We start from the raw sequence: 14,784 nt of genomic DNA, 5'->3' as shown, positions 1-14,784 counted from the left end.
GGGAGGGGCCGGGAGGGGCAGAGAGGCGATGGTACAGGGGGACGATGGTCAGTCTGGTGGCAAGAGGTCGTAGTCCTTTACTTGTTGTGGTCAGCGGAAATCGAGAGAACTGTCATCAGTCATGATCGAGATGGGGGATCGGGATGGGAAGTGGGCATGGGTTTGGGAGGGAGGGAGGAGGGATGATGGGAGGGGTGGTTGATCTCGTCTCGTCTGATTAAGCCTGAAGTCGTATGCACTGTCACGTTTTCTGGTCCGAGAAGCAAAGCCCCCCACTTACTACGCCAACAAACTGTTTTTACTACGCCACAATCCTGAACGCTGCCCCACAGGATTAGTGCATCCTGTCCTAGTATGGAAGCTAAACTCCCACTTTCCTGAAAGTACCAAAGATCCTGTTCAATAGGGATGGATAGTCGGATTGCTTAGTCATGTTTATACCAATAATGTTTTCTGTCTTCCACCACAATCCTGATCACTGACCCACAGGATTAGTCGATCCTGTCCTACTACACTACAATGCTATGCTCATGAGTAGTACTGGGGAGCTTGTTTCACAGGATCTTTGGCGATACAACAAGGGATTATTCTGTCCTTCCCACAGATCTGAAGTGCTCCCATAATCATGCTCTTCTCTAATATCTTCCATCACACTGTTCTCTCATCATACTTGTGGTCTGTAAATCTGGGCAATTCAGAGAGTCTGAGCCCTTCTCGAGTGGACCGCTCGAGCCTAGTCACAAGATAGGAAAACTAATTCTGTAAAACCCGTGAACAATGCGCAGTGCTCTCCACCACATTTACTATTTTAGCCGTGTTTTCATTCCTGGCTATGAATCTGAATGTCACGGTATCAAAATGTAAAAGTTGTGTGGTCATGAGTGATTCCTATGTATTACATGTCACCCTATATTTTCATGAATAAAACTTGTTTAAACAAAACGTTAAAGAATAACATAGTGCTTGAACCATGCTCAGTCTTTGTTACATTATAGAATCTTACCCTCCCACAGTATGTGTTTATACAAATATAACAAATCCTCGTTTGAACACTCTTGGCTTTTTGTTCATTTAAAACGCTGTGTGAGATCCACCTCAACATTCCGTATCGTGTCAAAAAGCTGTGACTTTTGTTTGGTGTCAGACAACAGAGTGGGTTCAACCCGCTCAGCCTGTAAACACAGGCTTGGGAACTTCACCCGCTGAGCCCTGTTTAACCCTGTTGACTTTTCTCAGTAAAAGGGATCCATATATTGTTCCCGAAGGATAAGTAAACACCGAACTGAAACGATTTATTTCTCTTCGAACTGTTTGTTGCAACGACTAAGATGTAACTTGAAACAACAGAAATCTTCAGACTGGTTTTGTAACAGGAAGAAATGATGATACGAAATCGTCGCTCGTCCCAGGGAGAAATAACTCTCTTATCACGCATGTGCTGTCCTTGTAACACTACTAAAGAAGGAAAGAGACTCAAACAAACGCGAAAAATTAGTTTTCATCCACGACATAATTCAAACTAAAACAAGTCAAGTCAATGGCGTATGAAAGTACATGAGGGAAAGAAGGAAAGAAAGAAGTAGATAATGACTTAGCCTATACTCCGTCCGATATTTGTATATATATGGCACCCTCGAAATAATTCCAGTTAAACTTCACCTTCCACTTTCAGATGTTTCTCGTTTAATTTTCAAATTTAAGCCCGAATGAATGGGAATACTTTTTCAGAGTAGGAGAAAAGTGCAAAATTCACTGTGGTCTATCAAAGCATTATATGCTGTGAAAGGTCTATTCAGGGCTGGATCTATATATTGAGCAAAGCCAGGTGTGTCCGGTGGTCATTGCCATTGGTATTCCGCTCACTGACCCTATCTGTCAATGAACAGCGTGGGGCTTAAAGCCTATGGTCACTGACTAGGTAATTGTGAGTCAAGGCACGGACACTGGCTATCAAACTATTAACTGACCCGAGACCACTTGTGAAGAAGATTACTGGTTTTGTCAAATTCTGATTTATTGTGCGGGCAAGAAAGTGTATTCCAAGGAGGAGCGACTCGACTTGGGAAGGAGGTGGTGGAGGGTGGGGTTGGGGACAAAGTGAGAGAGAGAGAGAGAGAGAGAGAGAGAGAGAGAGAGAGAGAGAGAGAGAGAGAGAGAGAGAGAGAGAGAGAGAGAGAGAGAGAGCGCGTGAGAGAGCATGAGAGAGCGAGAGAGAGAGAGAGAGCGAGAGAGAGAGAGAGCGAGAGAGAGAGAGATAGTGTGTGTGTGTGTTTGTGTGTGTATGTGTGTGTGTGTGTATGTGCGTGTGCGTGTGTGTGTGTGTGTACGCACGCAAGTGCTCGTGCACACCAGACACGGTATTTCTATTCATTTCATTCCACAGTTGTTTGCAATGAATACAAATAAGCCAGTGTAACAACTATTCTTAATTAAGATCCAGGTAAACGCCCTTCCTTCTCTCATTATCATAGTCATAATAACATAATCATGGGTATCTTTGTCAGCGTCGACTTGGGACTGCTTAACCCCGCCTCACAGGGATGGAGTCAGCTGGATTATTTTTTTATAACCTGATAAAAAGCACGCTTCATTACGTATAAAGCAATGTTATTAATGTAACGGCTGCATAGCTGACGCAGATTTGTCCAGCTTCTTTGTTTTCGTGTAGCTCAACCGTCAATGCGCCCAGGTTCAAAATATTTTCCATTTGCTATAATTGAATCAGTCAAAATATGTTGACTACTTCGACGAAACTCATTGTGTACTGTCTACATGGCCCTAACTTTTCTCCATCAGTCAAACAGCTGAGTATGATTCCAAGTAGCCCACGCATTCTGAACACTTTCTTCAGAATCAGAAATCTGTAATGCTCCCACTTACCTTGAAAGTTAACTCACAAAGTAGACTATATCGCAGACGCTAAATATCAGTCAGAGTAACACGTCGACAGTTAGTCACACCACAACATGATCTTACTTGTCACATCTGCAGCAAATCCAAACACTCCGAGGTTCCTCGTAACACTATACTCTGCTCTTACAGTCAAGTGACAAAGTTGTGCGACAGACTCGCGGTGGTAAACCCCAGCAAAAGGTACACTTGACTGTAACGCCACACCAGAATCGCCACACTTCCCACTGTGACTCACCACGGTCTGGGTGTCCACACCGAAACTCTAGCTGTCGAGGGCGGTGAGTCTACAACTACAAGCGATTGTTACACCTTTTCGTGTACTTGTAACCGCTATAACCATGCCGAGATTCTGCATCAGCTTTGTTCTTCTTATCACCGCTGAACAATGTCGTAAAGGGAGCCCTCTTAAATCTGCAGGTCATAAAACAATGGCTAAGACTTTACACCCCATTGTTCTTCGGCAGAACACAGAGCAGAACACAAAACCCAATAATGATATTAACAATCATGAAAAGAAGGATTGAATAGCCATACGCAAAAAACAAAACTAACAAGAAATCATGTAATGACAACAACAAAAACAACTATAAATCAACAAGCTCCCCCTCCGCCAATTATAAATTAAAAAGATACACTGATGATCAGCATAATCAATTTTCCTTAAACGTTCTGTTTTCATCGTAACCCATTTCCAAAAATAACGTTTTTAGCTGATTGTGATGTGATTTACCTTTCCAAACCATATTCCACACACGAAAACTTGGCCTCAGTATTCCATCGCCGATCACAGCAAATCCTGAAGTTCGTTGACCAAAGGCCACAATCCTGGTATCACAAACACTTCAAGTTCCTACAATCTAAATCCTTCCTGCCAACCATCAGAATCTCAAGTGGTCTCCAATTTGGCCTTCAGGGGACATAATCCACTACCACCTGCCTCTGATGGGCTTACAGCGATTCAGCGCGGTCGCAGGGTCCCTTACTGAACACCAGCCGTTCAACAATGGCGGGGGGTTGCCGTCTCTACAGTCATGGTTCAGACGACCCTTTCCTGCCGCGGGACTTCCGCAATTGTTTGAAGAGGGAGTCCATTCAATTTTCAGTCAGCGACCGGCCGTGCAGGTTATTCTTGTAACTGACGGCGTAAAGACAGCCTGATGAATATCACAGACAGGTAAGCCTTATAATCCTTGAAGTGTCAGGCGCTACCGATGCTTCAAATGAGAAAATGGAGACTATAGTCAACCGAGTAGTTGTTAGCCTTCTTTGAATCTTTGCCACTACAGGGTACTTTTGATTCTGGTTTGAACAAAAGTGTTGTGGTCACTGTTGCGCCCACAATCTATTTAAGATCAGTGATTGTAAACAAAGGCTGTATAATCAACGTAATGTCTAACTACTGTGCAAAGATGTTGATTCCATTTACCTTAGATAGTCAGTGAGCTCTGTGAATTCTTGACCACAATGACATTCAAAGCATTTTTTCACAGTAGAAAATATCGGGATACTTTCTAAACGTTACTTCATACCCTGCGTGCTGTTTATCTTTGCACAGGTAATTTGAGGACTTTGTAAACTTGATTAAACACGTCGGTGCCCATGTATGAGAAACAAAAACTCTCTCCACGGAGACAGGTGGGATTGACACTTATTAAAAGCTTACAATATTTCCATAGCTCTGAAACCATCCTCAGCTTCTGCGTACATAAAGGCTTACTTCCATCTCCCCGCAAACCACTCTTCCACGTCTTCCCTTCCCGGCTTTCTACTCCACAAAAGGCGTGTCACTGTCACTAACTAAATGCGAGAAATCAATTCTGCTTGACATATACATTTCCGCGCGCTGCAATGACTGATTAAGTTGACAGCAAAACATCATTTTGAACCGACCTTTTGAACCGACCTTCGTGATATCTTCTGACTGAAATGTCAAGAAAACAGTCAGAGAAGGTCACAGCAAACTTCAAAGAAAAGAAAAAATAAAGCTCAGCTAAGAGAAGCCGAGAATAACTTGATGAATTCTTTGTATACGCCTCATCGTTCAAGCTGCCATTTTCTTATCCTCTCCCTTTTTCTTACTTTCTCTTCTTTTTTCACGCTGTCCTTTCTTTTCACTCTTAAAATTCGTCTCTCTTATTTTCGTTTTTAACTCAAATTTCGCTTCTTCTGTTACATACAGCCTACAACCTCTTTAACTTTATTCTTTCTTCTTTCATCTCAACTCTTCTACGCCTTTCATTCTCTTCTTCTTCTTCATTGGACTGGGTGGCCGAGTGGTAACGCACTTGCGCTCGGAAGCGAGAGGTTGCGAGTTCGACCCTGGGTCAGGGCGTTAGCAATTTTCTCCCCCCTTTCCTAACCTAGGTGGTGGGGTTCAAGTGCTAGTCTTTCGGATGAGACGAAAAACCGAGGTCCCTTCGTGTACACTACATTGGGGTGTGCACGTTAAAGATCCCACGATTGACAAAAGGGTCTTTCCTGGCAAAATTGTATAGGCATAGATAAAAAATGTCCACCAAAATACCCGTGTGACTTGGAATAATAGGCCGTGAAAAGTAGGATATGCGCCGAAATGGCTGCGATCTGCTGGTCGATGTGAATGCGTGATGTATTGTGTAAAGAATTCCATCTCACACGGCATAAATAGATCCCTGCGCCTTGAGTTATAAGACTTCATATACCATAACATTTTCGCTCACTTATTTTTCTCGCCCGCTTACACGCGCAGTTTAGTCCTTTTGTTCTCTTTGAATTTGAAGTATTTTTATTTTCTCTTTCTCTCTCATTTTTTCCCCTCTGTTTTTCATGGAACTTCTATACGACCACCAATTCGCTATTTTCGCCCTTTCTGCGCACCCCCTGGAGAGAAACCAAATGACCTTTAGATATCGTCAAAGAAAAAGAAAATCCAGAGAGCAAAAAGTTCTGCAGCCAGACTTTTTGATTCTGAAAACAAGGAAATAACAAGAAAACAGGAATCCGAGGAGTCAATCTGAAGGGCGACATTTGCGAGCCTGGCACATCGTGGCTAACTCGTCAAGACACGAACGCTGACTGGGAACTTACTCTTGGATAATAACTGCAAATCCTGCAAGCTTCCCAAAGAGACAATTGCGACTACACATACAATTCAGTCTTCTCGCTTCAACACAACGTAAGTGCATACAGATACTGCTCGGAGACAATAACCACAACAAATGAGCAGCGCAGCAGAAGGCAGTCACGCCATTTGAGGTATGACTAGAAAACCATGAACCTACAAAAAAGCTGAACCTTTGCGATAAAAGTGCTCGGAACAAAAAGAGTCTTCCAGATGTAAGTAACTCAGGAATGAAAACGAAGAAAATAACTCAACTCCTATAATTTTTATTGTCCTACGGAGGACTGCGAAAACAAAACAACACAAAAGGCACGCACGCCGGCACGCACGCACATACACGCACGCACGCACGCTAACACTCACGTACGCACACTAACACTCACGTAGGCACACACACACTCACACACACAAACATACACACTCGCCCGACCACACACACACACACACACACACACACACACACAAGCTAACAAACCCAAACACTCAAGACTCGGACACTCCAAAACAACACTCCGGGCACACCAAGAAGACTCAGACGCACTCTCCTGGCAGCGGAGTAAAAGAGTTTTACGAGGAGAACCGGAAGCAGACACGGAGCGGTAGTTTCCCCTTATTGTGGCGGGAACACAATTACACCAGATCATCTCCCCTTACTCCCAAGGCTGCCGTTGGGTTGTCGCCCTTGTACCTTTTCTCTTAGAGATTGGCAGCCCGGTCCAAAATGGCCGGTCCAAATGGAGGAAAGCCGAGGTCCGCAATTACAGTCGCTCTCTCTTTCAGGGACCCCGAGGTAGGTAGACTAGGTATTAGCGTAATGTGACTTGCTTTTTACTGTTGTACTGGATGGACAGTACTTTCCTCTCCCGTCAGCTTTTTTTTTCTTCTCCCTATCGCTGGTTCCTAATGCACTCCAGATCAGATGCAGCTTCGCAATGCGTCCTGTTTTTGGTACATCGAGTGATATTTACACCCCCCCCCCCCCCACGACCCTCACCTCGCCTTCTCCTTCCCAAACGGAGTCAACTTCTTGGTAAGCCGCGACTCTTCTGGTGAGTGACAGGAGAAGTCGTCTTGCTTCATTAGATTTTGGTCGAGCAGCCACCAAATATCTCCTCAAAGACAGTCATTCTTTATCTGTAATGCTAGGCATATCGAACTAAGAAGCTTTTGGGCCGTCCGTTCTATGAAATAAACGTCGTCTTGGGCCCATTTGGCCTAAATGGCATGTGCTAATAGCCTATGGTCGTTCCTTGCAAAGCTTTTGGAGAGAACGAGTTGATTTTTGTATTGTGCTATGCTTTATTCTTGTTAAAAGGAGATCACCGTGAGACATAAGGGTGTATTTTACTCTCGTTTACAAAACACAAACGTGTGAATGTCAACAGGTATCAGAAATGTCACCAGGTTGGTTAAACGTTGACTTTTTCATGTTCCTTTAACCTATCTGGCTGGACAGGGACCGATTCAATGTGTTTCCTTTCTCAGTTTACATGGTTGAACTTGTCTCCGTGTTGGACAAAGTTTCTGCTGGAGTGACAAACTGCAAAACTTGTACACTGTCGTGAATATTCTCTATTACAAATGTGAACTCATCAAACAGCTTGGAGGGGTGGGAGGGGGAGCAAACACGCAGAAATATCAAACAAGAGACAAGGGGAAGGAAAGGGGTATGGAAACGTGGACAAAGCGGAAAAGAAAATAATTATGAATTTTGAATGAGCTTCGATTTCAAACTCCTCCCTATCAAAAACAGGGAGACTGTGGCCCCACTGCCAGCCAAACAGTGCACGGGTTTCAATTACACCCCCAAGGGAGGGTACCGCAGGAGAACCGCCAGGAGGAAAAGTCCAAGCGCCCCAGGGTCCGGAAAAGTGTCACACGAACGTTTCCCCTGTGCCAGGGGGGCCGCGCACAACGCTGGCACTGGGAGGCCTGGGGGGATACCTCCTCCAGCAATTATCCACCTGTCACCACATGCCGTTCTAAGATCCACGAGTGTGCAAACAACGCATCATTGGTTCTAACGATGCTAAGTTTGTTCTTCTGTGGTCGTTGGTTTTGGACAAAGGCCGGGTTTGGGGAACTTGTGAAGAATATAATGGTCTGAGATAAAAAAATAAATAAATAAAAAAAATTACCTTTCATTCTTAAATGTTGCGTTCATTTTCGTTTCATTAAAACTCACATCAAGAACAACAACAGTTACTAACAGTGATGCCTGAATTCATATATATTCTAAACCTACTGAGTTGATGGAGGGTAAATTTGGAGGGGGACGAAAGAGAAAACTTGAGATAGAGCCGGGGGGCGAGCGAGATAGAGACAGACAGACATACAAGCAGAGAGAGAAAGACCGACAAAACGACAGACAGACAGACAGACAAATAGACACAGAAATGGGAGACAGAAGAAAGCGTGGCTCAGACACCAGGCGGACCCACAAACAGAAGCGAACGATACCGTGCAAGACGAATGGAAAGCAGTCGCGATTGATCAGTTCTTGCCATGCGGAAGCATGAGGGGAGATTTGTCGAAAAGAAAGGGTGGAAAGGCAGAAGAATCTATTACTACCGCCCTACCGCTGCCTTTCTCTTCTTTCTGGAGTACCAGCAGGGTGTTTAGAGCCACTAGATGTCTGCTGCTATCGGTTCCACTTGATCGATACACTCCACTCCCCCTCCCCATCCTACCCCCCCCCCCCCTCCCCATCCTACCCCCCCCCCCCCCCAACGTACGGTACTTGTCCCTCAACACCATGCTAGACACTTGGAATGGTTGGTACTATACTCCTGTATAACAACGGGTTCCAGTCATCGGTGATAGTTATCTGGTCAAATCTTCCATCAACGAATCAGATTTTGCGGAAGTATTTTCTTCGTTTTGTATCAATCAATCAATCAAGCAAGCAAGTAAGCAAGCAAGCATACAATCAATCTATCAATTCTGCACAACCGCGCATATATGTGTGTTCTTACTGAACTGATCGTGGTCTCTATGACAATCAGCTTGAAAAATACACAGAAGAGAAGACGAAGAGGAACCTGTCGCATTATTTGAAGCAGAGCTTGTACGGACAATTCACTTTATAAAAAAATAAAAAATAAAAATTAAATTTTTTTTAAGCACATACATGTAATAAATGCGTGCGTTCTTTTGTAATAACTATCAAAACCGTTCAAACAGAAACTGTGCAGACATTCTGGGACAAACGTCTTGATTAACACGATTGTTTCCAAACTATTTCTTTTTTCGCACTTCTTTTCTACGATTCGTGTTTCGACTGTTTAGAGAGAGGGAAGGTTGTCTTTGGTTGAACCGACTCGATGGCTCTTCCGTGTAGTTACGTGTACACGGAGCCCTCTTCTGCTCTATTAAAAAAAAAAAAAAAAAAAAGTCGCCAAGTTACAGGCTAAACGAAAATGAATACAAATTCAGCCAAACAAATTTGCTCAAAAGAAAAATATCTGAGAAAAATGATTTTCTAAAAACCCCATTATGCCTTAATCTGCTTTGAAAAAACAACAACAACAAAACAGAAAAAAACACGAGCTAAAACTCTCCTGTTTCTAATCTCACTCGCAGCATCATAACAGCTTTGCAACGACAGGCTCAGATATCAGACGCCAAGTTTATCAGAAACACGCAGCGATCCAGTGTTTATTTGGATCAGCGGAGGGAAAATAAAAAGTAAAATGTATGACGGCTTACTAGTGCCAAAATCTCATAATTGTAATTATCAAGGGAAAATTAGTAATTTTCCCTTGATAATTGCCATTTTCACGTGTTTATTACTAATTTTCCCGGAATAATTACTAACTTTCACCTGTTAATTACTAATTTTTAGTTTTGGCTCATTTCCTGACGGATTGCTAACTGCCAAAACTAAAAATTAGTAATTTTCCCGTGAAAATGAGCAACTAACAGGTGAAAACAGTAATTGACAGCGTTAATTAGTAATTATCACGTGATAATGGGTAACCCCTGGTTTTGGCACTAGTAAGCCGTCATAGGGCTTACTAGTGCCAAAACCTCATAATTGTAATTATCAAGGGAAAATTAGTAATTTTCCCTTGATAATTACCATTTTCACGTGTTAATTACTAATTTTCCCGGGAAAATTACTAACTTTCACCTGTTAATTACTAATTTTTAGTTTTGGCTCACTTCCTGACGGATTGCTAGTGCCAAAACTAAAAATTAGTCATTTTCCCGTGAAAATTACAAATTATCCCGTGAAAATGAGTAACTAACGAGTGAAAACAGTAACTGACAGCGTTAATTAGTAATTATCACGTGATAATGGGTAACCCCAGGTTTTGGCACTAGTAAGCCGTCATAAAAATGCCATGAAACCAGACTTGGAAGAGAGCTTCAAGAAGCTCAGCAGACGGCATTTATCCATGTTAACGCTTCCGTGAATCTCATTCCATTGCGTAATGATAGCTTGTACAAACAGAGATAACGGATATCTTTTTCTTCTGTTTGAGAATCTGACAATTAAGGCATGGCGGGGTGGGAAAGTGGAAGACAGAAAAGTGAGAGGGAGGCGAAGAGGAATGCGTGTGTGGGGGGTGGGGGGAGGGTAAATTCCTAGTCCAGAAATCACAAAGAACACAAAGGCTTGAAAATAAAATCAGAATCCACTGGACAAATAACAATCTGTTGAACTAACCGCACAACTGACACAAAACAAAGAAACAAACAAGCACGCAAACAAACAGAGAAAGGACATACACTAAACGCAGACACAGACAGACAGAAAGACAAACTGTGACAAGACAGACAGACAGACAGACAGACAGACAGACAGACAGACAGACAGACAGACACACACACACACACATTCTCTCTCTCTCTTTCTTTCTCTCAAAACAAAAATTCTTACCTGTAACTAGTAGATTAGATTGTAATCCAGTGACTGTATATCCAACTGAAACATAAATTAGAACGATAATGAATAAAAGCATACCAGGCATACCAGGCATAGCTGAGGCAGCTCGAGACACTTGTTGCATGATAAAACACTGAATTTATTTTGAGACGTGACCCCTTGCTAAAACACGCTTGCGCGCGCGTGTGTGTGTGTGTGTGTTGTCTGTACGTGCGTGTTTGTTTGTGTCGGTACAAGTATGCGTGCACATGTAGATTTGCAAGTGCGTGCGCGTGACATCCTGGTGTATGTGTCTTCGTGTGCGCGTGAGTGCATCCGAATTCATGCTTGTGAGAGCACACGCGTGTTCTTATGAATCACTCAAAACATCTCAAACATGCAAACTTTCAAGACACGAGCTCTTAGTATTGACCAAAGCACATAACAAGGAAAACAAGCTGACACAACCCACGCTCCTTGACACAATCCCACGCACTACCACACGACATTCTACAAACAAAAAGGGCAGAGGGGAAAAAAGACCTGGCCGAATTGTCACCCACAATTCAATCCATCCTCGTCTTGTCTCTCTCGGCGCTTAAACGCGCCGACATTAACCAAATATCACACCAATTTTTTTTCTTATTCTTTTTGGTGCTCGCTGCTGTAAATTATCCCCCTGGATGCAATATCGCCCGGCGGAAAAGAACGGCGGTGCATTATAGCCAAAATATTCCCAATCCCGTTCTTTCTTTTTGCTGGCGTTGTTATAACACAGAACAAGCCCCTGAGCCATTTTCATTGAAGGAGGGAGGCGATGGAAGATCAAAGCGAATAATATCGTCCATGTCTCGAGAGCCAGTTGTGTGCCATCTCGAAGGCTTCGGGCGACGGTTCCAAAGGATTGAGAGGGGAAAGAACGGAGGAGAAGGAAGGTGTGTGTGTGTGTGTGTGTGTGTGTGTGTGTGTGTGTGTGTGTGTGAGAGAGAGAGAGAGAGCGAGAGAGAGAGAGAGTTGATGATGATGGAACTTTATTTTTCAAGAGAGAGAGAGAGAGAGAGAGAGAGAGAGAGAGAGAGAGAGAGAGAGAGAGAGAGAGAGAGAGAGAGAGAGAGAGAGATGATCATGATGGAACTTTATTTTTCAAGAGAGAGAGAGAGAGAGAGAGAGAGAGAGAGAGAGAGAGAGAGAGAGAGAGAGAGAGAGAGAGAATGATGGAACTTTATTTTTCGAGAGAGAGAGAGAGAGAGAGAGAGAGAGAGAGAGAGAGAGAGAGAGAGAGAGGCGCGCGCACACACGTACACGCACACTCACACACACACACACACACACACACACTGACAGCAGTTGCAAGACAATCTTCATAATCCTAGTTCATAAATGGTCACGTTTTCGACCTTTCTCTCCCGTCTGTTTCCACTTCTTATCACTTTACCGATTTTATTTATCTCCCTGTCTGCATTGCTGACAAAGAGAGCTGGGGAGAGATTACGCAAACTTACAACCATTATCTTGTCAAACTTACAAACTCTATTATTCTGTTTAAAACATGTTCAGCTCATTCTACTGCCCCCCCCCCCTCCCCCCTTCTCTCTCTCTCTCTCTCTCTCTCTCTCTCTCTCTCTCTCTCGTCCAAACAGCACATGTGGTTCGCTTCAAGGTAGAAGAAGACGCACAGACAGATCCTGGGGTTGGATAGATCCCAAAAGAACAGAGAAAAAGTCATTGTACTTCAGCAGGCTATCTGAGTCAGGGACCTGCTGATATCACCGTGTACTTCTCCCCGCTTTCACCGAAGCGAATAAAATCCTGAGAGCGATTAAAAAAAGAGTTAGAATAGATGCTATTGCTTAGCAATCTCGCAGACTGGCGCAGTGAGAGAGACTTTGTAGAAAGAATTGAACAGAACTGACTAGCTAGAACAGTGAGAACAGCAGCAACAACGAGACGCAAGAGAATAGGCCCACAAGACAGAAACGAAAACAGAACAAACCCACACACCAGAGTCGGAAAAACACGACCGAAACACACACACACACATACGCACAGAAAGACAGAAAGACAGAAAGACACACACATATCCGCCCTGATATCACCCTTCGTGGTGGACTGGGCGTTAAGCAAACAAACAAACAAACAAACACACACACACACGCCGACTCGCACACTTTCTCACATCACTCTCAATCTACACAATCTTCCTCTTTCTAAAATATTTCACCCTCTCACCTATGGCGGCGACATATCAGTATATCGACCGGAACACACAGCGACGCAACAACCAATATCCCACGTGTTGCAAGCAAGTCAAGTAATCCTCGACACAGCGGTAAAGCGATCACTGACACAAACGGCAAACTAATATCTCACCGAAGCCTCGCTTTGCACAAACTCGCAACGAAGCATCAAACACAGCGGGGAGAAAAAAAGAGAGCACCAAAAAATCCAAGAAATCGTTGGGCTTCAATCGTCAATCAAAAATCCTGGCCGATCGAATGCAACGGGCGCACTTCTACACACCGCTTCTGCGAACGTCGACCTTAGCTGCGTCAAAGCTTCAAGGCCGTCAGTAAAAACTTGGCTTGTAATACTTGGACACTCTCGAAGAAGTGTGTGTATGCTTGTGTATGTGTGAAGTTGACTCAAGGATCGCAACAGGCTTGAATCTGTCACACAAGAATGTCAACACTTCAGCAATTATTATTTCACAAGAAGCTCGGAATCACAGACGAAGCAAATCGTGTTGGGAAGTGCTGCACAATAGTCGCAAGAAAACTTGAAGCTTTCAAACTTCACTCGGCCGCTGAAAAAAGAGTATTACTTTTGTTGAAAAGTTGATAATCAGAGACGAAACAGCCCTTGTAAAGTTTACACAATGGCCGCAAGAAACTTGTCACACGACAATTTCATCACCGCTGATACTTTAATCAGCTCAAGAATTATTATTTGACAATAACTCGATAACTGATCAGAGTTCGACACAAAATAATCAGTCGTCGTTTCCCGATGAGCAGGTGATAATCACTTCAACAACACAGTCCCATTTGTCGTTGCTTCATGCTTTGGTTTTCGCTCTCTCACACCGTATAGTAATTGCTACCACCACTGTTGAATCCAATCCCGTTATGGTTGTAGGGTCCGGGCACGAGTACTCCATGAGAAGCGACTGAACTTTCACACTCCGTGAGACAGACACTCCGTCCTGCACGTGAAGCACGCAAAAAGCAAGCTCGAGTAGTAACTGTTGCAGCAGTAGACAGCGAGAGAGATCAACACAAGGACACACACACACACACACCACACGCTAAAGCGGCTGTGGGGTGGACTGAACTATATCGAGAGAGGGAGAGAAACGAACACCACAGCACAGACAGCACTGCTCGGCAAGTTGCAGGAGAGTCGCCGAGTCGACTGCCTGACTTTGGTGTGTGTGTGGTTGTGGTGGTGGAAAGCCGAGCGAGCTTTGCCCGAGCGGAGTGAGAAAGTCCCAGTCCCGCTAGCTGCGGCTCGGCTGCTGCTGTGGGTTTGCGGTGGCTCCACGGTACCGTGGCTTGTGCGCTGTGGTGAGGATGTTGGTGGCGGTGTGGTGTGTGTGATACTTCGTTCTGTTCTGTGAAGAGAGGGAGGGAGGGATGCATGTGTGAGTTGCATTGGTGGTCGCCGCAACGGCGCGGGGCGCGGGACGTTGGGAAAGTGGGGTGGGGGTGAGGGGTAAGGAAGGGGATGTCGCAGAGAGAAAGAGAAAGACAGGGAGACAGAGAGGGACAGAGACAGAGAGAGGACAGACACATAGCGACAGAGACACATAGGGACAGAGAAAGACAGAGATAGGATAGTACAAAACGGATTGACTGAAAGAGCGGGTCGACAAGAGAGAGACAGAGAGAGAGAGACAGAGAGA

The 14,784-nt window shown here is 44.2% G+C and overlaps 1 protein-coding gene across 1 annotated transcript in view; it reads right to left on the bottom strand.

The window, feature by feature from the left end:
- LOC138969620 (uncharacterized) overlaps positions 1–14,359 on the bottom strand; it is a 94,733-nt gene extending 80,374 nt beyond the window's left edge. The window contains exons 1-2 of the mRNA XM_070342480.1: positions 13,113–14,359; positions 10,899–10,943 (exon numbers count right to left, since the gene is read on the bottom strand). The gene's annotated coding sequence lies outside the window, so the exon portion shown is untranslated. The remainder of the gene's footprint in view (positions 1–10,898; positions 10,944–13,112) is intronic.
- Positions 14,360–14,784: the final 425 nt, after the last annotated feature.

Source organism: Littorina saxatilis, linkage group LG6 (assembly GCF_037325665.1).
Source record: "Littorina saxatilis isolate snail1 linkage group LG6, US_GU_Lsax_2.0, whole genome shotgun sequence".
Lineage (NCBI taxonomy): Eukaryota > Metazoa > Mollusca > Gastropoda > Littorinimorpha > Littorinidae > Littorina > Littorina saxatilis.
Note: the sequence above shows the minus strand (reverse complement) of the source record. Positions and strands in the feature narration are given on the sequence as shown.